Source organism: Notothenia rossii (genome assembly GCF_949606895.1).
Source record: "Notothenia rossii genome assembly, chromosome: 2".
Taxonomy (NCBI): Eukaryota; Metazoa; Chordata; class Actinopteri; order Perciformes; family Nototheniidae; genus Notothenia; species Notothenia rossii.
The window spans coordinates 69,715,708-69,743,605 of record NC_136904.1 but is presented as its reverse complement, the minus strand read 5'-3'; the positions used below and the strand labels follow the sequence as shown (position 1 = coordinate 69,743,605).

The 27,898-nt window shown below is 45.1% G+C and overlaps 1 protein-coding gene and 1 long non-coding RNA gene across 2 annotated transcripts in view; one reads left to right on the top strand and one right to left on the bottom strand.

The window, feature by feature from the left end:
* LOC307030136 (double-stranded RNA-specific editase 1-like) overlaps positions 1 to 27,898 on the top strand; it is a 392,337-nt gene that overhangs the window by 110,954 nt on the left and 253,485 nt on the right. The window lies entirely within an intron of this gene.
* On the bottom strand, positions 15,261 to 18,055 carry LOC307029849. Its single transcript, XR_013805423.1, has 3 exons — positions 17,593 to 18,055; positions 16,829 to 16,908; positions 15,261 to 16,248 (listed from the first exon to the last, which is right to left on the bottom strand). It is a non-coding gene; the product is annotated as an uncharacterized lncRNA (long non-coding RNA).

Sequence of the window (27,898 nt, the reverse complement as noted above, 5' to 3'; positions counted from 1 at the left end):
GAACAACCAACAACCCTGCATTCTTGGAACGCAATGCCCTAGTAGGACAGTAGGGTATAATGAGTTGTTTAAGGTAAGATGGCGCCTGCCCATTAAGAGCTTTGTAGGCGAGAATAAGAATTTTAAATTCTATCCTGTGTTCTATAGGGAGCCAGTGTAAGGCAGCCAGAACAGGAGTAATGTGGTCCCTTTTCCTAACTCTGGTTAGTACACGAACTGCAGCATTTTGAATCAGCTGAAGCGACTTGACTGACTTCTTGATACACCCTGATAATAAGGAGTTACAATAATACAGCCTTGAAGTAACAAATGCATGGACTAGTTTCTCTGCATCGTTTTGAGGCAAGATATGCCTGATTTTTGCAATGTTACGTAGATGGAAGTAGGCGGTCCTTGAAATTGATTTTATGTGGGTGTTAAAGGATAAATCCTGATCAAATATAACACCAAGATTCCTAACAGTCTCACTGGAGGCCATATTAATGCCATCCATAGTTAGTATATCTTTAGATAATTTGTTTCGTAGATTCTTCGGACCAAGTCCAATAACTTCAGTTTTGGTCGTGTTTAACATCAAAAGATTTAAGGTCATCCACGTTTTTAAGTCCTTGAGGCAGTCTTGAATTTTATTTAGATGATTAATTTCATCAGGCTTGATTGATAAACATAGTTGAGTATCATCCGCATAACAATGAAAGTTTACAGAATGATTCCTTATAATATTGCCTAACGGAAGCATATATAATGTGAACAAAATAGGTCCGAGCACTGCGCCCTGTGGCACTCCATGGCTAACTTTGGTTTGCGTGGAAGATTCATCGTTGACACGTACAAACTGAGAGCGTTCAGATAGATAGGACCTAAACCAGCCTAAAGCAGTTCCCTGTATGCCAACTAAGTGCTCTAGTCTTTGCAATAGGATATCATGGTCGATAGTATCAAATGCAGCACTGAGATCGAGCAAAAAACAAGAATAGAGACAAGTCCCTTGGTTGAGGCTATTAGAATGTCATTTGTGACTTTAACCAGAGCTGTCTCTGTGCTATGATGTGTTCTAAAGCCAGACTGAAAATCTTCAAATAAATCATATATCTTTTTAAGGAATCACACAGCTGTTTTGCGACTGCTTTCTCAAGAATTTTTGAGAGGAACGGAAGACTAGAAATAGGTCTATAGTTGGCTAAAACCTCTGGATCAAGGTTGTGCTTTTTAAGAAGCGGTTTTATCACTGCTACTTTGAATGATTGTGGAACATAGCCTGATAATAAAGACATATTCATAATATTTAATAAAGAAGTGCTAATAAATGGAAAAACTTTTTTCAACAGCTTAGTTGGAATCGGGTCTAAGATACACGTTGATGGTTTAGAAGAGAGAATCATTGAATTTAATTGTTCACGGTTCATGGCTGAAAAGCATTCTAGTTTACTATCTAGTGTAATATTAGAACTTATGTTTCCGGGAGCTGTTGATAATGCTATACTGGTCATAGGCAAGAGGTCATTAATTTTGTTTCTAAGAGTAACAATTTTATCGTTAAAAAAGGACATAAAATCGTTACTACTGAGTGCTATGGGAATAGAAGGCTCAATCGAGCCCTGGCTCTCTGTCAGCCTGGCTACAGTGCTGAAAATAAATCTTGCATTATTATTATTCTCATCTATTAATGAAGAGTAGTAGGCTGCTCTCGCTTTACGCAGTGCTTTCTTATATTCATTAAGAGTAATATGCCAAATTAAACGAGATTCTTCAAATTTAGTGGAACGCCATATCCTTTCAAGTTGTCTCGACTTTTGCTTTATTTTGCGGGTTTTGGCATGATGCCATGGAGCTAATCTATGTTGTTTTATTTTCTTCTTTTTCAAAGGAGCAACCGAGTCTAATTTTATTCGCAGCGCATTTGTAGCACTATCAACAACATGATCAATTTGGGGTGGTGTACATTTTGTATAAGTTTCCCCTCTTACATGCAGACATGCTATCGAGTTAAGTATTGCTGGAATCCCTTCCTTAAATTTGGCTATAGGACTAACAGATTCAGGAGCTTTTGACAAATGCTTTGTAGTCTAGTAACAGTACTTCAAAAGTTACTAAGAAATGGTCGGATAAAGCAGGATTATGCGGTTCAACTAATAGTTGCTCAATTTCAATACCATAAGTCAGAACAAGGTCGAGAGTGTGATTATAGCAGTGGGTTGGTTTATTTACACTCTGACAGAAACCAACAGAATCTAATATAGAGTTAAATGCAACAGTAAGGCTATTTTTATCATCGTCAACATGAATATTAAAGTCACCTACGATAATTGCTTTATCTGTTTTAAGTACCAAAGCTGATAAAAACTCAGAGAATTCTGATAAGAATTCTTAATAAGGACCTGGTGCACGGTACACTGTAACAAATAAGATTGGCAGCAAAGTTTTCCAGGTCGGATGCGTAAGACTAAAAACGAGGCTTTCAAAGGAGGGATAATTTAATTTTTGTTTAATATTGATAATTAAACTTGAGTCAAAGATTGCTGCAAATCCACCTCCTCGGCCCGTGCCTCGGGCAATATGAGTATTGATATGGCTGGGTGGAGTGGCCTCATTTATGCTGACATATTCTTCATGTCTCAACCAAGTTTCAGTGAGACAGCATATATCAATATTATAATCTGATATTAAATCATTTAACAATATTGCTTTAGATGCTAGAGATCTTATGTTTAAGAGACCACATTTAATCTTCCTGTTTTGTTGCACTGTAGTAGTTGTTACATTTACTTTTATTAGGTTATTATGTATGACACCTCTATTAGGTTTTAACTTAAATTGTCCTTGGGCAGACACACACACCGTTAATATTGGGTATTTTATTGGGTTCGAGATTCCTATGGATGACTGCCTAGGAGAGAGCGCAGAGAAACGTGTAAGACTGCGACTCTGCCTCCTGGTCTCAACTCCAGTGTGTCATGGATTAAGTCCACAAAGCCCTGAGATGTTTGCCGAAATGAGATTTGCACCTTCCAAAGTAGGATGAATGCCGTCTCTCTTAATCAGACCAGGTTTTCCCCAGAAGGCTGTCCAATTATTTACGAAGCCCACATTGTTTGCTGGGCACCACCAAGACAACCAGCGCTGAAATTATATTATTTGATCTATTCCACCACTTAATCCCAAATAATGTAGAGGTGTGTTGTAGGGGTTTCACAACTACCAATATTTACTAGTCGACACATTTTTCAAAATAGTAGTCGACTAGTCGTTACGTCATAATAAAGACACACAAAGAGAGGTGTACAACTGTATTTTATATTGGAACTCATACAGTAACATTAAACACTGCATTTTAATTTGTGTTACATGGCTGAGTAAATAACAAACAGTAACTGGACTGTACCAAAATCGACAGCAAAAAACTCTTGTTTACATAAATGCCACGTAAATCCAGTGCGCAACACTTTATTCGCTGTCCTCCACGATAACGTCCACCTTTCCATATTTTTGGTTTGGTTTGAACACCAACGCATCGACATGTGAGGGAAGGAGGCTTGACCGCTTTCGGGTGACAGTGTTGCCTGCCAGGGAAAAAACCCTCTCACTCGGGTTGCTTGTGGCTGGAATAGCCAGGTAGCTCCTCGAAAGCGGGGGAAGCGGTGCACGTTTTCTGCCCACCACTCCAGTGGATTATCCATTGTGGGGATATGCGGTGTCCGCTGGCAGTAATCCCGTAGCTCTTTTGTTTTCTTGCTGTCCGTTTGCCTCTGTTCAGTGCTGACGCCGGTCCGTTGCTCACTGGTGCTAGCATTACTGCTAGTGCTAGCTGTCGGCAGCGGGTGTCTCATCTTCAGATGGTTGCGCATAGCAGATGCATTTGTATTGTACTTCAGTACAGCTGTACACAACTGACACTTCACTGTGGAGTTGGTTACATCTTCGTTGAAGTACTGCCATACATAAGAATGTCGGACGTGTTTTGGAGCATTTTGCAGCACCTCGTTTACCTCAATTTTTTTCACGACTAGTCAACTAGGGCCTACAGCGCCGACTACTGGTAAAGGTAGTCGACTAGTCGATTAGTTGGTGAAACCCCTAGTGTGTTGTAGTTACCTTAAATAACCCTTATTTTATAGTGAGATGTATTTTTATGTTCATATAATAGAGATTTCAATGCCGTCCCAAAATTATCACTGGTTCCATCCTGGCCACCCCACTGAAAATATCCTGGCTCCGCCACTGGCTCCTGGACGCTTAGGGAGTGAGAGTGTGTTGAAAATAGGGGTATGATATGGCTACAATGGGTGCTCTGTTTCGGTATTTTAAGCAAAAAACTAAACAGACATGTTTTGTATAGGTATGGCCCTACAATATATGTTTCCAATATAGCATAATAGGTCCACTTTAAGTACAATTCTGAGATACTAGTACTTTAGTAATTTTTTAATTCGTGCTACTTCTAACCGCTTCTAACCCATTAAAGTTCAGAGGTTAATTGTATACTTTTACTCCACTTAATTGATTTTAAACCTGTAGTTACTTTGCAGATTGGGATTAATGATATTAAATATAATCAACTCTTAGAAAAATTACACCTGCAGTAAAATCCACAAGCTACACAGCAGTATCAATATTTATACTCAAAACATGTGATATATATTATTCTGAAAGGGTCAATCTGCATAATGAGTACTTTTAGTTTTTGTACTTTAAGTATATTTTGATTCAAATCTTTTTCTACTTTTACGTGAGTAACATTTGCTGTCTTTTACTTGTAACAGAGTATTCCTTCCCTGTGGTGTTTTTACTTTTACTTAATTACAAGATCTACCTACTTCTTCCACCTCTGTGACATATTGACTTTGCTCTAGTCTGTCTCGCAGTCCGGGGGTGTGAGTGTAGCGAGCCACCAGAACACACTTGTTTATTTCATAGAGGAAATGGAGGCAAACACAAAAAAATACAGGTTATACCCTATATACTGTTTGTTGCATGTTCGAGAAAGAACATACGACTGAGGTGATATAGAGAGGGGACCGCTTTTGTGCCGTACAGCAAACAGCTGTTCTGGAGAAAAAATATAAACCTGGGCTCCCTTGAGCATTGTCTCCTGTCCTTGCAACTCTTTCAAGATTCAAGATTCAATGTGCACAGTAGCTACAGTGTAGATATGGCAATGAAAGCCTTGAGTCACAGGCTCCTCCAACAGTGCAACTTGAATATATATAGGACATCAAATTAATAAAACAGATAAAATAGTGCACAAGAATGTAAATACAAATAAAATAGTGCAAGAAGAGTCTATATACAAGTAAATGGAATATAAGACATAATAAATGATGATAAATAATTAGCAAGATGCAAAATGAGAGATGAATGTTTATGGATGTTCTTCAAAGTGTTTAGGTGTTTAATAGTCTTATTAAACAGTTTTAGTCCGGATGCTGCGGTACTGCCTGCCAGACGGCAGCAGACAGAACAGTTTGTGGCTGGGGTGATGGGGGTCTTTTATAATCCTGAGGGCCTTCTTCCTGAGCCGCTGGGAGTAAAGGTCCTCCATGGATGGCAGCTCCATCCTGGTGATGTTCTGTGCAGTTTTCACCACCCTCTGTAGAGTCTTACGATTGAGGGCGGTGCAGCTGCCGTACCAGGCCGTGATGCGGCCAGTAGGGATACTCTCTATGGTGCACCTGTAGGAGGTCAGGATCCTCTCTATGGTTCACAGGTAGAAGGTCAGGATGCTCTCTATGGTGCACCTGTAGGAGGTCAGGATGCTCTCTATGGTGCACCTGTAGGAGGTCAGGATGCTCTCTATGGTGCACCTGTAGAAGGTCAGGATCCTCTCTATGGTGCACCTGTAGAAGGTCAGGATCCTCTCTATGGTGCACCTGTAGAAGGTCAGGATGCTCTCTATTACCTCATTCACACCAACGGTGTTTCAGGGCCGGTTCGGAGCTGGAGCTTGAAAAGCACCAGGTTTTCCTATTCATACCGCAGCGGAGAAGCCTCTTAGCTCCGGAATCCGGTTCATTTCGAGCACCAAAAAATTGTCCGGCCAGAGCAAAAGCACCACATACTTCATGCTTACGTCGAGGCGGGGGCAGGGGCAGGGGCGGGATCAACTCCTGAACAACAACAAAAAATTGCGTTTTATCCAGTTTGTACACAACGATGGAGAAACTTAACAAGCAGCAGTGGTCCACTGAGGAGACCAGCTATCTACTGGGAATCTGGTCTTCCGAAGAGGTACAGAGGAAGCTGGAGCACAATCGGCCATTGTTGTTGTTGTCGGTGTCAGCTGTGAGGGGTTTCCGCGCGGTTTGGCTTTATGAAGCAGGCACGCAAACGGTTATGTCATGACGCAAATGATGACGCAATGACGCAGCACCAGTCGGACTCTGGGCAGTGTGAAAAGAGCCGGAGCTAAACCGAAGAACCGGTTCTGAACCTGAAAGCTCTAGCACAGAGCTTGAACCGGAGTTGCTTTGGTGTGAATGAGGTACTGTATATGGTGCACCTGTAGAAGGTCAGGATACTCTCTATGGTGCACCTGTAGGAGGTCAGGATCCTCTCTATGGTGCACCTGTAGAAGGTCAGGATGCTCTCTATGGTGCACCTGTAGAAGGTCAGGATCCTCTCTGTGGTGCACCTGTAGAAGGTCAGGATCCTCTCTGTGGTGCACCTGTAGAAGGTCAGGATCCTCTCTATGGTGCACCTGTAAAGGCTCAGGATCCTTTCTTTGGTACCCGGAACCTAAATTCCAATCTTTCTTTGGGTACTGAGCAATTTTTTTCGGTTCTTACCTGGAACCGAATTCTGGTTCCAAAACTGAATCATAGCAAACTTATAGCCAGTAAAGTAGGTTTTACTCAGTGGTGTAAAGTAAGTAAGTAACTAAATACATTTACTTGAGTACTGTACTTTAGTACATTTTTGAGGGTTTTTTACTTTACTTGAGTATTTCCATTTTTTATCAACTCGGTAAATCAAGGCAGGGTTACTCTGTCCGGCTATGAGCGCATTCCATAGACTTTATATATAAATGGACGTAGGGTCCGTGACGTCACCCATAGGATTCTGCAGAGTTGCCGAGAAGCCCTTAGTAGGCGGAGTCGGCCACTAACGGCTCGACAGTGACGTCAGAGTTCAACTCCCGCCTACTCCCGCCTGCTCCAAATAAGGGCAAAGAGGCGGAGCCGAGGCGGGACCTCCAGCCACCGAGCTGAAAGTTCCAGAGCCAGCTGAAGCTACCAAGCTAAGCTAACATGCTCCCCATCTGCACACTGCCGTGGCATTTTATGTTTCTAAGGTAAGCGGACATGAAACTATTCAGCAAAACTATAAATAATAATCTAAGTTATTGAGTTTTTAGCATAATACTTCAGAATCTTAAAATCACTTAACGTTTGTATGCAATTGTGCTAAATTCAACACTGGAATCAAGCAAATATTAATATGTTTGCATGACATTAATTATATTTTGATATCACTTAACTATACGTTTAATACATTTAAGTCAAACTAAGGTACATGTGATGGTAGCTAGTTAGTGCTCTTACCTGTGAGGCCTCCTCCAAACAGCATAATGTCATGTCCAAGAAACTTATTGTGAAAGTTTATTCTTTATGTTAGAGTTGTCATGTCCCTTTGTCTTGTGCTTTATGTCTATACCCTTAATTATTTCTTCCTCTCATTTCAGGCCTCCACGCTCCCCGCCCCTTTTCTGTCTCCTGCGTCCTTGATTATTTTCCCCGCCCTGATTGTTTCCAACTGTGTCCCCTTTACCTGTGTATATATTGTGTTAGCTCCCTCCTGTTAATTGTCAGTTCGTTGTCTCTCGAAGACCACGTATCGGCTTACCTCACGGACCTTTTTCACGGACCTTTCACGGACCTATGCTATAGATCGCATTATAGTTTTCCTCGAAAGAGTGGTTTTGTTTTCCTTGTTTTATTACTGTGCAAATTCCAGTAAAGTCTTTATTTTGAAACGCTATCTGAGTCTGAGTTTTGAGTCGTGCAATTGAGTTCATGCCTCAGTGTTCTCCCCTTGACAGTACGAACTGACCATCAAAATGAACTCAGCCGACTCAGATCAGATTAAGAACGCTATCCGTTCTCAGGGCCAACGTCTTGGGCAACAAGAGGAGCGTATGGCCACCATGCAGCAGGGAGTGCAGGATCTAACCAGCAGCCAGGGGGAACTACAAACATCGTTGACGACCCAAGTTAATCTACTGGCAGCAGAGGTTCAGCGTGTGCTCACTCACCTGCAGGCTGTTTCTCCTCCTACGACTCCTCCGGTTCCAGCGGTGACCGGATTCGATCCCAACCGGGTTACTGAGCCGCACAGTGCTTCCATGCGTCTGGCTCCACCCGAAAGGTACTCCGGGGACTCAGAAGGCTGCCGGCCGTTCATCGTGCAGTGTGAGTTACACTATCACCACCAACCGGCTGCTTTTCCCACGGACATTTCCAAAGTGGCTTTTATGATCTCTCATCTCTCCGGCCGAGCAGCAGCGTGGGCCACGGCAGAATGGTCCCGAGGCTCGCCTATCTGCGGGTCTCTGGAAAACTTCATAGACACTATGAGGAAGACCTTCGATCAAACCACGCCGGGCAGGGAAGCAGCTCGGGCTCTGATCAAGCTGCGACAACATCAGCGGAGTGTGGCTGACTACGCCATCGAGTTCCGGACTAAGGCAGCCGACAGCGGCTGGAACTCCGCTGCATTGTTTGACGCTTTCGTCAGCGGTCTCTCGGATTCTTTACAAGACCAGCTGGCGCCTCTCGATCTGCCCGCTGATTTGGACTCTGTCATATCCATGGCTTTACGTATAGACAATCGTTTGACGAAGAGGAGAAGGAATAAATCCAAGGATGCGGTTGATCCACCTCTCCAGAGGAGACGCTCGCCGCTGGATATTACTTCTTCTTGGAGGCCCCGTCACCCCTCACCACCTGCGTTCCGGACAACAGCGCCCCCTGGCTCCGTGGAGGAGCCAATGCAGTTGGGCCGCGCCAAGCTGTCGCTGGCAGAACGTCAGCGTCGATTCAAGGAAGGTCTGTGTTTCTACTGCGGGCAGCGCGGACACCCACAAGCGGCTTGTCCGGTAAAAGAGGAGGCTCACCAATGAAGAGGAGTACGTTGGTGAGCCGGATCTCTTCCTCTGACTTTCCTCCTCGCACCCTGACCCGGATCCAGGTAAAAATCAGAGACAATGTAGTTACTCATGGTGTTCTCATTGACTCAGGGGCGGACGAAAGTCTTATGGATTGGGGTTTAGTTAAAAAATGGGACATAAAAACTAAACCTCTACCCCAGCCTCTTGAAGCGAGTGCTCTCGATGGGCGGCTGTTGTTTAAAGTGACTCACCAAACGGAGCCTTTAGAAGTAAGATGTAATGATAACCACCATGAGACAATGTCTTTTCACTTATTTAACTCAGCCCAACATCCACTCATTTTGGGGTTTCCCTGGTTGAAACTTCATAACCCTCACATAGATTGGCAATCTGGGAGGGTGGAGGGGTGGGGAAAGAATTGCATTGATCTCTGTTTTAAGCAGGTAGCAGAGATTGACAGGGGATGTAACACTGGGAGTGTTAGGCAGGATACAGTCCCAAAAATATATCTTCCGGATGTACTTTCAGTTCCTTCCTGCTACCACGACCTTAGTGAAGTTTTTAGTAAGTCCAAAGCTCTGGCTCTTCCTCCTCACCGCTCCTATGACTGTGCTATTGACTTGATTGCCGGGTCTCCCATTCCTAAGGGTCGACTTTATGCAATTTCAGGACCTGAGAAAGAGGCCATGAAGGACTATATTGATGCCTCCCTCAAGACAGGGCTTATTCGTCATTCCTCATCCCCAGCAGGGGCAGGTTTTTTTTTCGTGGGCAAAAAGGATGGGTCTCTTAGGCCCTGTATCGACTACTCACCTCTAAATGACATTACGGTTAAAAACCGGTACCCCCTCCCTCTCATCTCGTCCGCTTTCGAGCAGCTTCAGGAAGCCAAGGTTTTCACCAAATTAGACCTGCGGAACGCCTATCATTTGGTCAGGATCAGGGAGGGCGATGAATGGAAGACGGGTTTTAACACCCCTTCAGGACATTATGAATACCTGGTCATGCCGTTTGGATTGTCAAACGCTCCTGCAGTCTTCCAGGCTATGATCAACGACGTGTTGAGGGAGTTTCTGAACCGTTTCGTTTTTGTTTATCTGGACGACATTCTGATCTACTCCCCTGACCTTCACACCCACAAACAACATGTCCGCCTGGTTCTACAGAAACTGCTCCAAAATAAGTTGTTTGTCAAAGCTGAAAAGTGTGAATTTCATGTGGAAACAGTCACTTTTTTGGGCTTCATCATTTCCCCAGGTCAGGTTATGATGGACCCAGAGAAGGTTAGCGCAGTAGCCTGTTGGCCTACCCCTGACTCTCGCAAAAAAGTGCAGCAGTTTTTAGGCTTTGCTAATTTTTACAGACGTTTTGTGCGGAGCTTCAGCGCTATTGCAGCCCCTCTTCATGTCCTCACGTCCCCTCAGGTGCCTTTTGTGTGGTCTCCTCAGGCTGAGGAGGCTTTTTCTCGGCTGAAAAAGATGTTCACCACTGCCCCCATACTTACCATGCCGGATCCCACTCGCCAGTTCGTGGTGGAAGTGGATGCCTCCAACGAGGGGGTGGGAGCGGTCCTCTCCCAGCAACAACAGAAGGACAACAAACTTCACCCCTGCGCCTTCCTGTCCAGGAAGCTCTCCCCGGCAGAGAGAAATTATGACGTGGGAAACCGTGAGTTGCTGGCCGTGAAGTTAGCGTTGGAAGAGTGGAGGCATTGGTTGGAGGGAGCCGAGCATCCTTTTGTGGTCTGGACCGATCACAAGAACCTGGAGTACATCAGAAAGGCCAAAAGACTGAACTCCCGCCAGGCTAGGTGGACCTTGTTTTTCAACCGTTTTGACTTTGTTCTTTCCTACAGGCCGGGGTCTCAGAATGTCAAGCCTGACGCTCTGTCCCGTCTGTTTGACCCTGTGCCTGCAGCCAAGGAGCCGGAACCCATCATCCCATTGAACCGGGTGGTAGGAGCGCTGACTTGGCCAGTAGAGAAGGAGGTAATACGTGCCAATGCTGGAGCTCCTGCACCAAGGGGTTGCCCGCCTAACCGGATTTTTGTTCAGGAGGCCGAGCGACCACAGGTGATCCACTGGGCTCACACTTCGCTGCTCACCTGTCACCCCGGAGTCAAGAGAACTATGTTCATTGTTAAACAACGTTTCTGGTGGACATCCATGGAGAAGGAGGTGAAGGAGTATGTGGAGGCGTGCCCTATCTGCGCTCGAAACAAGACCTCTTCCAGGTCGCGAATAGGGTTATTACAACCACTCCCTATTCCCAACAGGCCCTGGTCAGAGATCTCCATGGACTTCGTCACTGGCCTGCCCCTCTCTAGAGGTAAAACCACAGTTCTCACGGTAGTGGACAGATTTTCCAAAATGACACATTTCATTGCTCTGCCAAAGATGCCCTCAGCTAAGGAAACGGCGGAGGTCATGATGCAGAATGTGTTTCGGCTTCATGGTTTCCCTAAGGATATTGTCTCCGACCGGGGCCCCCAGTTTGTGTCACGTTTCTGGAAGGAGTTCTGCAGCCTCATCGGTGCCACGGTCAGTCTCTCGTCTGGATATCATCCGGAGTCTAACGGCCAGACAGAGCGCCTAAATCAAGAACTGGAGACCTGCCTGCGCTGCCTGGTGTCCCAGAATCCATCCTCCTGGAGCGAGCACCTCACCTGGGTTGAGTATGCACACAACATCCTCCCTACTTCTGCCACGGGCCTGTCCCCGTTTCACTGTGTTTATGGCTACCAGCCGCCACTGTTCCCAGCCACGGAGAGGGAGGTCACGGTCCCGTCTGCCCACGCTCTGGTCAGGCGTTGTCGGCGCGTGTGGGCTGCGGCTAGGAAGATACTCTGCAGGAATTCACAACTGGTTAAGAGAGCAGCAGACCGAAAACGCCGACCAGCCCCTGTATACCAGCCAGGCCAAAAAGTCTGGCTCTCTACACGAGACCTTCCCCTCCACGTACTCTCCCGAAAACTGGCTCCCCGGTTTGTGGGTCCTTTTCCCATCACCAAGGTCATAAACCCAGTCTCAGTGAGACTACGGCTTCCCAGGGCCATGAAGGTACATCCCACCTTCCATGTAGGGAAATTAAAACCATTGAAGGAGAGCGCTATGGTTCCCACCGGCAAACCCCCCCCGCCCCCCCGGATGATCGATGGAGGTCCGGTTTACACGGTCAAGTCACTATTGGCTAGTCGGAAAAGGGGTAGAGGGCGACAGTTACTGGTTGACTGGAAGGGTTATGGTCCTGAGGAGCGGCAATGGATTCCTTCCCGCTTCATCGTGGACAAAAGCCTCATTGAGGATTTTGACCGCCTCAACTCAGAGGAGCCTGGGCCGTCAGGAGCCGTCCCTAGAAGGGGGGGTACTGTCATGTCCAAGAAACTTATTGTGAAAGTTTATTCTTTATGTTAGAGTTGTCATGTCCCTTTGTCTTGTGCTTTATGTCTATACCCTTAATTATTTCTTCCTCTCATTTCAGGCCTCCACGCTCCCCGCCCCTTTTCTGTCTCCTGCGTCCTTGATTATTTTCCCCGCCCTGATTGTTTCCAACTGTGTCCCCTTTACCTGTGTATATATTGTGTTAGCTCCCTCCTGTTAATTGTCAGTTCGTTGTCTCTCGAAGACCACGTATCGGCTTACCTCACGGACCTTTTTCACGGACCTTTCACGGACCTATGCTATAGATCGCATTATAGTTTTCCTCGAAAGAGTGGTTTTGTTTTCCTTGTTTTATTACTGTGCAAATTCCAGTAAAGTCTTTATTTTGAAACGCTATCTGAGTCTGAGTTTTGAGTCGTGCAATTGAGTTCATGCCTCAGTGTTCTCCCCTTGACACATAATAACCAGACTGTATCATTAAAACTAAGTACCAGTTCTAGATCCTTGACTTTAGACCAAGCGGCAAACTCTGGGGAACAGCCGGGACGCCAATACGGAAGTGCAACATTCTGCAGTTCATACATGGGCCGCGAGGGACTGACTGCAGAAAGGAGTCATTTCCATAGACCAGCTGAAAAAAACATGTTTCTACCCATGGATGCAATAAATATTATTATCGATATAGTTAGATTCCACCTTCATGATTATGAATCTGTGAGTGAATTGTCTTCTAACACGACCCTTTTATTTATATTAGGTCTTACGTTTTTGCATAAATTAGGGCGTGGTCACTTTGATGGACATGTACATGCCTCACTGTCAGCTAACAGCAACTTTTCCACTCTGCTAGGCTACAACCATAGAGGCTACAACGTTAGTTAGTCATAGTACTGTACTTGACCCTTTAGCTTTAGCCATGTTCGTGGTGATTGTGCCTTTTAGGGAATATTGTTACAAATACCAGACAATTAAAATGTTGTGCTGTGCGCTTGAATGTACTAACAGAACTTCCAAGAAGTCTAAAATGATAATATTATACATGTTAACCCCGTTCGCAGGTGTTTGTGTGCTTGGTATCTTAGCTTGTTACTTATTAGCTAGCTAAGGACGTAACCCTTTATACATACATATACATTTTAGTTTATGATTCAGCCTTGGGTAAGACTTTTATAGGCTATGACGCCCAAAATGCTAAACGGGAGCAAATGTTAATAGGGGACCCAATTATCCCAGTGGTGGCCGCCGGAGCTAACGGAGCCGCAGGGGGCTAGCTCCAGCCGGCGTCCCACTGTGGCTCCGTTAGGTCCGGGTGATGAAGTCCGTCGTTATAACTGGAGATCAAGGAATGCAGCGAAACGCAGGCTTTGTTCGCCTGCTGTAGTATTAGCTCAATAAATGATGTTGAACAAGGCTTATTAAGCTGAACATCGCCACAATTGTTCTGCTATGTATCGGTACTTATTTTCTTAACGTGTGAATGACAAGCATTAAGAATAACAAAATATAGCTAATTCTCTTGCAGATTGTCTCATTTGATTATGAATGTAACGTTTATATAGGGGAACTACGCTGTTAGCAGTAACTTGGTATGCATGTATTTCATGTTAGCTTAGCTTGTTAGCCTTAGCTAGCTCTGTTTACTTCCAGTTCGGAGGCAGCAGGTCCCGACCTCGGCTCCGCCTCTTTGCCCTTATTTGGAGCAGGCGGGATTAGACTCTGACGTCGCTGTCAAGCGTTAGTGGCCGACTCCGCCTACTAAGGGCTTCTCGGCAACTCTGAAGAATCCTATGGGTGACGTCACGGACACTACGTCCATTTATATATACAGTCTATGCTTTAGACCAGGGGTGGGGAACCTTTTTCTTCTCAAGGGCCATTTCAATTTTTTGAACATCCTCCGAGAGCCGTACTGTACGAATGATTGACCTCTGCTTAAAAGTACTAAAATCACAGCCCATTAATTTGGCCTGTCTTTCATGCTGTGCAAAGAAAAAGTAACCTCTTAATGCAGATATCTTACCATGACTCGCGCATGCATTCACGTGCACGGTTGTGGCATGACCACCAGAACAGAAAATATATTGGACACAAGATATGTGCAAATGTATTTAGTTTGTGGACATGATTTAAATGTGGGGGGGGGGGGGGTACCTAACCTCCTCTAGGGGTGTCCGGGGGGCATGCTCCCCCGGGAAGATTTTTTTTTTTTAAATGTTGAAGTTAAAAGCATCAATCTGGTGCACTTTGAGAGCAACATTAGGAGATATATGGATACATCTCTCAACACCCATATGAAACAGACCTGTAAGCATATTTACTTTTTCTTTATGGATATTTTACAAATCACTCCCCTTTCAAACTGTATTCTTGTTTATTAATAACAACTTCTTTTTACTGTCATATAGTATTTTATACCCGTTTACTTTATTCTCTTATTTTTTTATAACTATAATGATCATATACAGATGTGCCTTTACCTCACTGGTTGGAGAAAAAGCTTCTTATATTCGTTAGCATAGCTAGCTAACCAGATGCTGATAACAACAAAGTTGTTGACTGTTTGACAGATGAACAGATCGCCACTGGGCTTACAACTAAAGACACAGCTACGCAAAAACTGCAACACGTGCGGCTCCTTATGGGTAGTGCTTGGACGTGCTGGAGTGGCGTTCTGGTGCTCTCCGTCAGAACTGCACCCCTGTCAGACGAGACATGTACCACCTGATGACACGTTAGACTCGTGTTGTGTTCAAGGACCCTGACCTTGGCCAGGAAAAACAGGCAATCGCTTTGTTTAATTTGTTTGCGGTCTAGATTTCTTTAATTTTTTTTCTTTTTTGCGTGTGTGTATAAATTACCTCGAGGGCCGTACCAAATGGTCTCGCGGGCCGTATACGGCCCGGGGGCCGGAGGTTCCCCACCCCTGCATTAGACAAACAATTCAAAAGACAAAATGTATTTAAAGACCAATCTTTATTTGAATGTGCCTCTTAACCTGATATATTAGTTATACAGTAATAGTATTGACAATCTAAAAAAACTGAGCAACTCAACAGTCGACTTTATGTTTCTTATTGTCTAAAGTATTTATTATTTTCATTTTCCCCCTCTCATATTCAGTGTGGACGGATTGAGACAGCGTGGTGTCCAGAGAGCTGCAGAGACTTCAGGGAGAAACCTCCGTGTGATGGACGTCCTGTCTGTTGGTTTGGAGAGGACTGAGGGTCTTTCCTCTGTGAGGAGGACCAGGCCTGATGGAGGAGCCCATGCTGGGCAAAGCTGATACCAACTGCACAGGCCTAGTCTGTCACTTTATTTGACTAAATGTGTTTACTTATAAATGTAATAGGTTTACACCTTCTGTCCATATGTGCTTTTTATTTAAAACATTTGATTAAGTTTTGGTTCACATTTCAGTAAATTGTATTTGCACTCCTTTTGTCCATTATTCCTGCTGAAAATGTTAGATTACACATTCACATCTGACTGAAGATTGGCCCCTTTTATTTGTGACGTTGCAAACTCTGCGGTACAAGGCACAAGTGATGTGAAGCTCATAAAGCGAGGCAAATAGAAATAATTAGCTGATGGAATGTAGATGTGGAAATAGGTGCATTCGATCAGCTGACTGTTTTTACAATAAAAGTAGTTTCTTAGTGTACCGGTCTTAAAATCTCATAGCATCAGCTTTTAATGTTCCTCTTGGATGTTCTTCTTGACCCTCAGAGAAAGAGAAAATGTTGTGTCTTTCAAGCATGTCCTTGCCTAACAGAAATGACAGGAAATATAAAACATATTATTGCAGAACAAGTGTGTTGTTTATGAAAGCGGTGTGTTTGTGTGTTTAGGGGCTGTAGATATAATTATTTTGTAATTGTTTTTTTTGTTTTTTTTCAACAGTGAGCTACAAAGACAATCAGATTATGAATGAACAGTATGAAGTTCATCAACATTTAAATGTATGTTATTATCAAAATAATATTTAACTGTTATCAAAACGTAGTGCAGCTGTAGAAGCTTGCTCTGTTGTCTCACTGAAAGAATAACTTTTACCACGTTTTTTTACAGACAATATTGAGAGATAAATAGTAGCAGTTCTCACTATGTGTTAAATATCTTAGCCTTTAATACATTAAATTAGAAAGCTGACAATCATATTGCTTGTTAACATCTAAGTGTAACTTTTTGCATGTAAAAAACCCTCAACTTAACTGATGTGTAGATGATCTAGTATTTAGTATTGTTTAATGGAATGTATATCAGTGTATTCAAGTCAATACTTCATTCATTTAAACCAATATCTTTCTTGATTCTTTGTACAGTATGAAAAAAAGAGTCTTTGTACCTGAGCTGAAGTTCACTGCTGTGAGGAGTCCAGTTATGTCTCTCACGCTCTGGTCCAGCCTGTCTGCATCACCTGGACACCTTAAACAAACAGATATATATGTAAAGTACCATGTGTACAAACAATATAACTGATTCTCTTCTGTTGAACATGTTGGATTGTGTATTGTCCGAGTCAGGGTCCTTTTTTATTTTACTGTAACTTTGGAAGTTGTGTTACCAATGCTTACTGTTTATTTGATACCCATTTGGTATTGCAATTAATAAAAACAACAAGGTTTGGGTTCGTTCTTCAGATGACTGTGACGTTAACATGTAAGCTCAATAATGAACTCCAGCTCAACCAACCATATTGTAATATCGAAGTAATCATCTTGAAATATGACATTAATAAATTGTAATATACACACATTTTATTGTGAGGTTGATTTCACATACACTACTTCGACATTAGCTTGTCTACATACTTCAGCATAGCCAATTTAAATTAACCTTAGCGATGCATACAGTTCCTACCTGCATAATAAAATATCTCTCTAAGTTACAAGGATGACCTTATTTTATCAACCTCAAACAGAAGCCGTTTGTTCAACAGTATTATCCCACTTAACGCTTAACACTTGTCTATTTCGTTTTAACCTTTATATATACAGTCTACGATTTTAACTTGGAGGTTACGATTAGCATCGTTAGCACCGATGTAGCTACCACTCGCTTACGTAGCTGATTAAAATCATAAATACAATACACATACATTTCACTTACCGCATTCATGCACCGTCTGTTTTAACCGCAGAGCGAGTCACAAAAGTCCGATATATAAACATGAAGAACAAACAACTACGGCCGGCTTAAAGTTGTGTTTCCTGGATGAACTGACCAGGCAGAGTCCATGTAGCTAGCTTTACGGAGCAGCTAGCAGAGAGGCAAGAAGCTAGCCCTAATATATGCATAACTTTAAGGCTTAATATCAATTAAACAGATGAGTTGAGAAAAAATTCACCCCCCCAATCCATATTCATGAAGGGGGGATCTAACTATACAGAGAATATGTTTTTTTGAACCACGATGTAAACATGTTTATTTCTGCTGTAAAGTTGGGCATTTTAACATGGGGGTCTATGGAAATTGCTCCCTTCTGCAGACTGCTCCTACTGGCCACTAGATGAACTGCACCCTATTGGCGTCCCGGCTCTTCCCCAGCGTTTGCCGCTTGGCGCATTCACATGAAAGGGGCGGGGCTAGCAACATTTGACCAATCACAAACATGGACAAGCGTACTGACAGCGCAGAGTCATACTTCCTGAATGAAAAGTAAACTCTTATGTTAGACAAATATGAAGAAGTTAAACTTTAAACATCCATGACTTAAACACTTAATCCAAGATAAAATCAACAACCTGTGAAGGAATATTTGAAGTATTAAAGTAACGTGGTATGGCAGGAAAGTTCAATCTGGTATATTCCTTTTAATGTCACCTTATATATATTCATGTGTGTTAAATTAGAAGGGACAAAGTATCTTTTCCCTCCCCCAATATATTGAGGTGAAGTCCTTGTGTTTAGAGAAGAGATGTGAGCAGGGGACATCCTTATTTGGAGATAGTCCCAAGACGCTGGAATGTTTCCCTCGTAAAAGAAGGGTGTGCGTTACACAATCTTGTAGCAGATGTGTGTGTGTTTTCATTGCAGTAAATATAAGTGCTACATGATTACTGGTCAACTATACCTCTGTTCTTATTCTTTCATGTGTGGGTACTAAATGGCTACAAACATTGTGGAGAAATTAGCTTAAACATCTTTTATTACTCTATATGAAATGGAAGCAGTTTTTTATGACAGGGACGAGAGAGTTGGGGGAGGGGACACATTCCGAAGAGTTTCAGCATGTCAATTATCAGGGGAATCGACTTGTTTTCAATAGATATGTGTGGTTGGTTACTTTGTATTAATAATAACAGTATGTGTAAAGGAAGCTGGAAATATACAATGTGAAACCTTTTATTTGAAGTAAAGATGTGAACAATAGCTCAAACAAATGGAAGGGCCATAGGACAAATGAGTGTGTTCTCTGTATTAGGCCTGTGTGAAGTTTGACTATTTGAAAAGCATCTCTAATACTGCCTAAGAGCATAGGTAATGTGTTCCTCGTTATTATTGATATGAAAGTAATTAACATGTATTACGTATATTTAGCCAACTATAACAACTATATCTTAAAACATACTTTTAACTTGTGTGTGGTAACCTGAAGGGGGGAAGATGGACTCAGGGACAAAGGGCCATAAAGGAGGTGTGTGCTGGCTACAAGATGTGAACCAGGTTTCTTCTGCTGTGTCGCACTGATTGGGTGCGACAGGCCATGTGTTGGTCTCTGCCAATAAGATGACCTCGGGGGGAAAGCCCGCACACACCCCCTCCTGTGTTTTTAGTATGAAACACTGTGTTTTCCAGGGGTTCGATCTCTTTTTCTTCAGGCTGACCAGGAGGGTAGGACAGGGGAGAGAGCAGGAAGTACTTCCTTTGTCTTTGTGTTTGTATTTGTATTTTGTATTGTTACTCTTTATCATTAAAGCAAGATTATTGTTTAACTTGTATTCTGGTGTTTCTTAATCCCTTCCTTTTCACGAATTTACCCAGCTTATCAAACGACACGCGGAGACGAGGTTGGTTTTCAACATCCTCCAAATCTCCAACACCTGCAAGTTGAATTCAGAACCTACTGTAACCCCAGCTTCTATGAGTAAATGGCGCAGCCCTCTAAGGCTATCGCTATTGGGTAATCCCCCTGAGCCCCCGCGCAGCACTGAAACACTTATAGTCCACGCCCACCCGCAAGGTGGGCCCCTCCTTCCGGTATAAATAGGAAGGCGGCCCGGCAATCTGCTCCCATACAACATAACTTTTCTTCAGCTATTCATAGAGCCAGTGGGGCCCAGCGCTTAGAGGGCTGCGCCATTTACTCATAGAAGCTGGGGTTACAGTAGGTAACCTCAGTTCTATTTCGTATATGGCTTCGCCCTCTAAGGCTATCGCTATTGGGTTAAGGGCGAAGCATTATGTAGTCTGCGCCCCACTGGGTCCGCCCGGCACTAGAAGCACAGACATACCTGCTCAATAACACCCCCCTGCCTGATGTGCCATGCGTAATGGCGCATCACCGTACCTGGAACATAGCAAACATGCCTATCTTTCCGACGGGGTGAAGGCTGGGAACAATACATACCGGCCGCTGTGAGAAAGTAGAGACGAAAGTCCCACCTTGTCCTGCGATCGTAGTCGGGGGACAGCAGCTCTCTGCGTGCAGACAGGCAGGAGAACGCACAGCTGGATCCCTTACGTCACTCACTCTGACCAGGCACTCCGTACAAAGTGTGTCAGAGGAAAAAGGAACATCCCTCCTATAAGAGGGGGGGGGGAAAAGGGGCCGCTCTCCGCGTGCCGAAAGGCAGGAGAGAGGCGCACAGCTGGCTCCCTGACCTCACTCAATCCGAAAGGACACCAGGTACAGGGTGTGTGAGAGAGGAATGGGAGACATCCATCAAATAAAAATGAATAAATGAACAGGGGGAAGACCAAGATGCAGCCGTGCAAATGTCTTCCACTGACATTCCTCCGTGTTAAGCCGTGGAGGAGGAAATTCCTCTGGTGGAGTGCGCATTGATGTTCTCCGGGGGATCCACCCCAGAGGAGACATATGCCTGTGACACAGCCTCACACAGCCAGTGTGACAGCCGTTGTGCAGACAGAGGTTGCCCGATCGAGCGCTCTCTATAGTGCACAGGCTCTGAGAACGGCGCCAGGCCGCCGTGCGCGCCACATAGCAGGACAGCGCGCGCACCGGACAGAGGAGATGAGATGTGGCTTCTTCCTCCGATTTATGAGGAGGTGGAAAAAACCCATCCAGGGTGATCACTCTTGACCTAAAAGAGCTTGTGATGACCTTTGGCATAAAGGCTGGGTTAGGACGTAGCACAGCCGAACTGCCATCTCCTTGGATCCGGGGGCATGACGGGGCCACCGAGAGAGCGGATAGATCACTCACCCTTTTTGCTGATGTTAGAGCCAAAAGCAGTACTACTTTGGCTGACAACATTTTAAGGGGAACCTGCTCTAAAGGTTCAAATGGGGCTTTGCTTAGTGCTCGTAACACCAAAGCCAGATCCCACTGAGGCGCCAGTGCGCGTGATACCGGTCTGAGTCTTCGTACTCCTTGCAGAAAACGTTTCGTCAGGGGGTGACTGAATAACGTCCCGGCTCCGAAACCCACGTGACAAGATGATATGGCAGCCGCATATACCTTGATTGTGCTGAAAGCCAAATTCCTGTCCAAAAACAGCTGGAGGAATGACAGCACGTGAGGCAGGGGTCACGTAGTGGGGTCCAGGCTTCTTTCTACACACCAAGTGGGCAGCGTTCCAGCTGCCCACTTGGCTGTGTAGGACGCTCTGGTAGACGCAGCCCTGGCTCCCTGAATGGTAAGTACAACATCTCGAGAGAGACCCAACCTCTCTAAGTTTTCCCGTTCAGGGGCCATGCCCCGGTGCCTGAGAAACTCCACCGGCGGTCATACGGTCGTGAAAGAACAGTAAGACACACAAAGTAGAACACGTCTGCTCGTTGAAAGATTAAGATTAACGCCATTGATCTGTGGAGGATCTGCCGCGGTTTGCGGGCCTGCCGTCCACCCATTTCTGCTTCTGCTGGTGGTGGTTCCCACGGCTGAAGGCTGCTATCCACCTGCTGTTAGAGGCCTACTCCCACCTGTTGGGTGCTACTGTGCGGGGGAGGCCTGGTCTGGAGATACCGCGGAGAAACCGGAGTGTTGCCACACTGCTGCTTGCCTATTTCCTTGCTGCTGTCCTGACGTGGTTTTGCTTCGGGAACATCGTGGATGCTGTTGAGCTGGACTGGGAAAATGGCAAATGTCGTGTTTCTGCTGTGCCTTTTTTTGACTGTGCTGGACAAGGAGAAGTTCGCTAGTCATCCTGAAAATTCTGCTGGATTCGGGTCCGTTCTGCCGCCCGCAGTGGACATCCCCTGTACAGGTTCGGATGGGTTGCACAAACAATTGCTAGTTGCACTGTCGCGGACATTCATTTCGTCAAATGTCTGTCTTTCTCACATGCCTGCCACAATGGTCCTTCAGAATTGTTTTTTGAACTCTAATCTCACTTTTGTGAAGTTTGCTGGTGACTCTAGAACAGCTGAAAATGTATGTGTGTTGATTAAGAGGAAAAGGTGCTTGGTATTTTTATTGTTGTTACTATCAGGAAAGGTACAGCCAAATCCGGGTCCACCTGGTAGTTTTAGTCAAATAGCTACTCCTGCTGATTTTATTTCTAGATCGGGGTTAGGTTTAATTCATTTAAATGTGCGCAGTCTGTTACCTAAATTAGATTTTGTCCGTATTTGGGCGAGTTCAACTGATGCTGATGTCATTGTCTTATCAGAAACGTGGCTAGACAAATCGATCTTGGCCTCTGACATTTACATAAATGGTTACAATGTATATCGCACTGACCGTCCTAAAAAAGGTGGTGGCGTTGCCATTTATGTGAAAAATAAGTTTTGTGTAACAAAAATGGTTTCCAAATCTGTTAGTAAACAACTAGAATTTTTAGCTGAATGTCGAAGTAACAAAGGGTCAACAGGTCATGGTGGTAGGTTGCTACAGGGCCCCTTCGGCTGTCAAGGACTCCTTATCTTTATTGGCAAAACTGTTATCTCAACTTTCCTACAAGGAAATAGTGCTGCTTGGTGATTTTAATTGGGACTGGTTAACTTCTGTGTCTGAGGATTTTAAAAACCTGTGTACCTGTGTACCTCAACATTACTCAGATTATAGACAGTCCTACTCGCCCAAATATTAAGTCCCCAAATAAATCCTCCTTAATTGATCTCATTTTAACAAATGTTCCATATAAATACTCATCTGTGGGAGTATTTGCTAATGATGTGAGTGACCACTGTGTTGTAGCCACAATTAGGGACACTAAGGTCCAAAAAGTTAAACCACGCATCATCACAAAGAGAGATACAAAACACTTAGTGGAGCAGGGTTTTTTACATGATCTGTTTGATTTTGATTGGGGAAAAATCGATCTGTGTGCTGATGTAGAAACTGCATGGTCTTATTTTTATCTTGGTTTTATAAAAATTATAGATAAACATGCACCTCTGCGTAAATTTAGAGTGAAGGGACGAAACAATCCCTGGTTTTCTGCTGAACTGTCCAGTCTCCTTCATGAGAGAAACAATGCCTGGGCAAAGGCTAGGAAATCAGGCTCAGAGGTAGAATGGCTACGCTTTAGGCAGCTAAGGAATAGCTTTACTTCACATGTCAAAAGTGCTAAGTCAAAGTACTATTTGTCAGTTACCACAGAAAACCTGAATAATCCTGGGAAATTTTGGAAAGCCATAAAATCGATTTCCACTGGTGATATCCCAAATGAGCTACCTCCGTACCTCACCACAGCATCTGGCATTATATCAGACAGGGCCACCATGCTAAATTGCTTTAATAAGCATTTTGTCTCTTGTGGCTCTCTGTTTGATTCTGTCACTGACTGTGCTTCTGCTTCTGTGAACGCTCCAGTCCTTGACTCTGAACAATGTGGTCTGGAAAACCCTTTCAGTTTTACTCCTTTAACTGTTGGTATTGTCCATGAAGCTTTATCCAAGTTAGATCCTAGGAAACCGGCTGGCCCGGACAACGTAGAACCTTTCTTTTTAAAGATAGCTGCAGATTTTATTGCTCCACCTCTTACTTCTCTTTTTAACCTCTCCCTCAGCACAAATACAATTCCTAAAGTATGGAAGTCTGCTTATGTCCTTCCTCTACTGAAAGGAGGGGAGGCAACTATTTTAAATAACTATAGGCCAATCTCTAAATTGTCAGTTCTGGCTAAGGTGCTCGAACGACTTGTGAGTGAACAAGTAAAGGAGTTTTTATGTATAAATGATATCCTGTCTAAACATCAGTCAGGCTTCAGGAAGAAACATAGCACCATCACTGCAACAATGAAAGTGGTAAATTATATTACTAGTATGCTAGATAATAAACAGAGTTGTGCAGCTCTGTTTATTGACCTTTCCAAAGCGTTTGACACCGTTGATCATCGCGTCTTAAAACAGAGGCTACTCAGTACTGGCATATCCAGCCATGCAGTGGGGTGGTTTGTGAACTACCTCTCTGAAAGGTCCCAATGTGTTCACTTTGATGGGCTGTCTTCTGAGTGGTTAAACATTGCTAATGGTGTTCCGCAAGGTTCTGTTTTAGGTCCACTTTTATTCTCCATATATATCAACAGTTTAGGTGAAAATGTGGATGAAGCTACTTTACATTTTTATGCGGACGATACCGTGATGTATTGTGCAGGTCCCTCCATTCAGGAGGCGGTTGTTAAATTACAGGCTGTTTTTAACATTATTCAGACTCAGCTCTCTGAACTAAAGCTTCTTTTAAATGTGGATAAAACCAAGATAATGCTCTTTTCAAAAGCTAAAAAGACACCAGAGCCTGTTTTAGATATTGTATCAACGCAAGGAACAAAACTTGAAGTTGTTGCCTGTTACAAATACCTTGGTATCTTGCTTGATGACTGTCTCTCTTTTAAACTTCATGTCAATAACCTGCTTAAAAAACTGAGGGTTAGGCTAGGTTTCTTTTTCAGGAATAAGTCCTGTTTCTCACTTGAGACCAAGAAAAGGCTAGTCACTGTGACCTTTTTACCTGTGCTGGACTATGGTGATCTGCTGTATATGAATGCACCTGCCAACTACCTGAGCAAACTAGATGCTGCGTATCATAGTGCTCTGAGATTTGTCACTAACTGTAAAGCACTTACTCATCACTGTACATTGTATACCAAGGCAGGTTTACCATCACTCACTGTACGGAGGCTCAGTCACTGGTACACTTTTATCTATAAAGGTATGTTGGGCAAACTCCCGTATTATATCTGTTCATTGATAAAGCAGAAAGTTGCAAGCAGCTATTGTCTGCGATCACAGGATATAGTCTTGTTAGATGTGCCAAGAGTAAGGACTGTCTTAGGTAAGACAGCTTTTTTGTGCGCAGCTCCACTTGCTTGGAACAGTCTACAGGCAAAATTGAAATTGAGCATTTTTATTTCTCTGAATGTATTTAAGGCATGTCTAAATGAAATGCTTTCTGACACTCTGGGTATTTGTAAATGTTGAATATGTAAATATGATATCCTCTGTTGTTTGTATGTTGTTTTTATGTTTCATGTGGAACTAAATGATGCAGGTCTCCCTTGTAAATGAGATCGATGATCTCAAGGGACCAATCTGTCTAAATAAAGGTTTGAAATGAAATGAAATAAGCGCTGGCCTATCACTGGGTGACTGTAGATCGCTCCCTCCACCTGTGAGAGAGCGTCCCCGCGCCACGGAATTTCCCACGGCCTGCCTGACAGCGCACGCTGTAGGCATGGAAACCAGGAAGCGCCCGTGCGCTCCGGGGCAAATAGGATCACTGACAGCTGCTCCTCCTGCACTCGGTCCAGGAACCGAGGGATCAGCGGGACTGGTGGGAAAGCGTACAGCAGTCCCCTGGGCCATGGACGATGTGCGAACGCGTCCACCCCCAGGGGGGGGAGGTCCCGCGCTGACAGGGAAAACCAGAGGGCGCATTGCGCGTTCCCGCGTGCGGCGAACAGATCCGCCTCCGCCCTCCCGAACCGGCTCCAAACCTGGGCGATCAGCTCGGGATGTAGGCTCTAGTCCTCCTGGCGAGGACCTCCTCTGGACATGAGGTCTGCCCCTTTGTTCAATTTGCCGGGCACATACAGTGCTCTGATGGAGAGCAGGTGTGCGTGCGCCCAGATCAACAGCTGTCTGGCTGTGTTCAGAAACTGCGCTGAGCGTACCCCGCCCTGGCGATTGATGTAGGCTGCCGCGGCTCTGTTGTCTGTGCCAATCAACACATGCTGATTCTGCAGCAATGAGGCAAAATGCTGAATTACTCTCCGTACGGAGATCAATTCCAGCACGTTTATGTGGAAGGACATGTGAGCCGGCCACTGTCCCCCCACTGCCTGCGACATGCACGTTCCTCCCCAACCTGAGAGAGATGCGTCTGTGAACACCGAGATGTGTGACGTAACTCTGCCCAGGGCCACACCCTCTGACAGAACGTGGGGACTTTTCCAATAGGTTAAGTCGGAACCCAAGGAAAGAGGGATGGCCACCATGCGCCTCTTCTGTCGCACGGGGTCGATGCGTAGGCGAATAAACCACCTCTGGAGTCTTCTCATGTGAAGGAGACCCAGGGGAATCACCCCGTGGTCGGCTGCCATCATGCCGAGCAGCCACATCACGGAAAGGTGACGCGTCGAAGGAGAGCTGTCACTCTCTGCCGTGAGAGTCGCGCTCTCATGCGGGCTGAGTTCAATTCCACACCCAGGTAAACAATACTCTGGGAGGGAAGAGGACAGCTCTTTTTCCAGTTTATCATGAAACCCAGCTTTGAAAAATGCGATATGAGCTGTACCGTCTGTAAAGCCACTTCCTCCCTGGAGCGAGCCATCAGCAGCAGGTTGTCCAGGTAAAAGAGTACTATCATCCCTCCTCTGTGTAGCAGCTGCAATGCCGTCTCTACACACTTTGAAAAGGTGCGAGGAGCCAGGGAATAACCGAACGGCAGACAGTTGTACTGGTACGATATTCCCTGGAATGAAAACCGCAGGAATATCCTGTGTTGTGGGATGATGGGTACGTGGAAGTATGCATCCTTTAGGTCTATAGAGGTGAACCAGTCTCGCTGGTGAACACACTCCAGCACCCTTTTGACCGTCAGCATGTGAAAAGGCTTTTTCATTATTGCCTCGTTGAAAGCTGACAGATCGAGGATGGGTCTCATTCCCCCCGTCTTTTTCGGGATAAGAAAGTAGCGGGAGTAATACCCCTGATTTTCTTCCCCTTGGGGAACCCTGGAAATAGCCTCTTTCAACAGGAGTTCCCGTAGCTCTGCTTGGAGCGCCCAACACTGTTCTCAGGATGACAGGCGTGTCTCCTGTATCCCGTTGAACTGCGGGGGGGGGGAGGCGAACTGCAGGGTTTACCCTCTACTGATCAGCCTGCTCATCCATCTGTCCATCAGACACACGCGCTGCCACTCCGAGAAACATGCTCGAGATGTGTTGTGGTCGTCATGACGACGAGCCACGCCAGAGCCCTCGCCGCCGCTGCCTGTGAGGCAACCCAAGGTGGGCCTAGATCGAAAGGGCTGTGAGGAAGCCTCCACACGCTGCGTTTCACTCCGACTCTCATCATGAGGCGCGTACACGCTCAGAGGATGAGTGGAGGTGTGTGCAGTGATATCCACATGAGGCGTTACCACGGCGCTCATGGGCTTATTGTGACCATGTGTAGGTGGCGTATCTCGGACAGAGCAATGCCGCGAGGTCTGTGGTTTAATAACCGAAAAATTATAACCACCAGGCCTCTGCAGCGAACCCTGCTGCCTACTAATCAACAGATTGGAGGCAGCTGACGTAGTTACTGTGCTCTGCAACTTATTAACCGATAGATTAAAATGTAATGGCTTTTGTAACGAACCCTGCTGGCTATTAACCGATAGGTCATAGGCAGCTGGTTCACCCAGAGTGGGGGATATGTGAAACACATTTGAAACTGATGACTCAGACAAAAGGTTGACGAATCGTCGGTGGGGCCTCCAACGGCACGGGACATAGGGTTGGCAGGACCCCCGGCAGAAGAGTAGTCGGCGGGGCCTCCAACGGCACAGGACACAGGATTGGCAGGACCCCCAGCAGAAGAGCAGTCGGCAGGACCCCAACGGGACAGGACATAGGGTTGGCAGGACCCCCGGCAGAAGAGTAGTCGGCGGGACCCCCAACGGGACAGGACGTAGGGTTGGAAGGACCCCCGGCAGGAGAGCAGTCGGCGGGACCCCCAACGGGACAGGACACAGGGTTGGCAGGACCCCCGGCAGAAGAGTAGTCGGCGGGACCCCCAACGGGACAGGACATAGGGTTGGAAGGACCCCCGGTAGCAGAGCAGTCGGCAGGACCTCCAATGG